The sequence below is a fragment of the Palaemon carinicauda genome, chromosome 19, assembly GCF_036898095.1.
Source record: "Palaemon carinicauda isolate YSFRI2023 chromosome 19, ASM3689809v2, whole genome shotgun sequence".
Classification (NCBI taxonomy): domain Eukaryota; kingdom Metazoa; phylum Arthropoda; class Malacostraca; order Decapoda; family Palaemonidae; genus Palaemon; species Palaemon carinicauda.
In genome coordinates this window covers 4090777-4092521 of record NC_090743.1, presented here as the reverse complement: position 1 = coordinate 4092521, position 1745 = coordinate 4090777, and positions in this window count along the sequence as shown.

Sequence of the window (1745 nt, the reverse complement as noted above, 5' to 3'; positions counted from 1 at the left end):
GTAAGGGTCACTAACCCGTAAAAGTTTTAACCGTTTCAAAAACGGATATATTGGCGTAAAAAAAAAAGGTGATATTACGGTCACCAACCCGTAAAAGTTTTACCGTTTCAAAAACGGATATATTGGCGTAAAAAAAAAAGGTGATATTACGGTCACCAACCCGTAAAAGTTTTACCGTTTCAAAAACGGATATATTGGCGTAAAAAAAAAGGTGATATTACGGTCACCAACCCGTAAAAGTTTTAACCGTTTCAAAAACGATATATTGGCGTAAAAAAAAAAGGTGATATTACGGTCACTAACCCGTAAAAGTTTTACCGTTTCAAAAACGGATATATTGGCGTAAAAAAAAAAGGTGATATCACGGTCACTAACCCGTAAAAGTTTTACCGTTTCAAAAAACGGATATATTGGCGTAAAAAAAGGTGATATTACGGTCACCAACCCGTAAAAGTTTTACCGTTTCAAAAACGGATATATTGGCGTAAAAAAAAGGTGATATTACGGTCACCAACCCGTAAAAGTTTTAACCGTTTCAAAAACGGATATATTGGCGTAAAAAAAAAGGTGATATTACGGTCACCAACCCGTAAAAGTTTTACCGTTTCAAAAACGGATATATTGGCTTAAAAAGGTGATATTAAGGTCACTAACCCGTAAAAGTTTTACCGTTTCAAAAACGGATATATTGGCTTAAAAAGGTGATATTAAGGTCACTAACCCGTAAAAGTTTTACCGTTTCAAAAACGGATATATTGGCGTAAAAAAAAAGGTGATATTACGGTCACCAACCCGTAAAAGTTTTACCGTTTCAAAAACGGATATATTGGCGTAAAAAAAAAGGTGATATTACGGTCACTAACCCGTAAAGTTTTACCGTTTCAAAAACGGATATATTGGCTTAAAAAGGTGATATTAAGGTCACTAACCCGTAAAAGTTTTACCGTTTCAAAAACGGATATATGGCTTAAAAAGGTGATATTAAGGTCACTAACCCGTAAAAGTTTTACCGTTTCAAAAACGGATATATTGGCTTAAAAAGGTGATATTAAGGTCACTAACCCGTAAAAGTTTTACCGTTTCAAAAACGGATATATTGGCGTAAAAAAAAAGGTGATATTACGGTCACCAACCCGTAAAAGTTTTACCGTTTCAAAAACGGATATATTGGCGTAAAAAAAAATGTGATATTACGGTCACCAACCCGTAAAAGTTTTACCGTTTCAAAAACGGATATATTGGCGTAAAAAAAAAGGTGATATTACGGTCACCAACCCGTAAAAGTTTTACCGTTTCAAAAACGGATATATTGGCGTAAAAAAAAAGGTGATATTACGGTCACCAACCCGTAAAAGTTTTACCGTTTCAAAAACGGATATATTGGCGTAAAAAAAAAGGTGATATTACGGTCACTAACCCGTAAAAGTTTTACCGTTTCAAAAACGGATATATTGGCGTAAAAAAAAAAGGTGATATCACGGTCACTAACCCGTAAAAGTTTTACCGTTTCAAAACGGATATATTGGCGTAAAAAAAGGTGATATTACGGTCACCAACCCGTAAAAGTTTTAACCGTTTCAAAAACGGATATATTGGCGTAAAAAAAAAGGTGATATTACGGTCACCAACCCGTAAAAGTTTTAACCGTTTCAAAAACGGATATATTGGCGTAAAAAAAAAGGTGATATTACGGTCACTAACCCGTAAAAGTTTTACCGTTTCAAAAACGGATATATTGGCGTAAA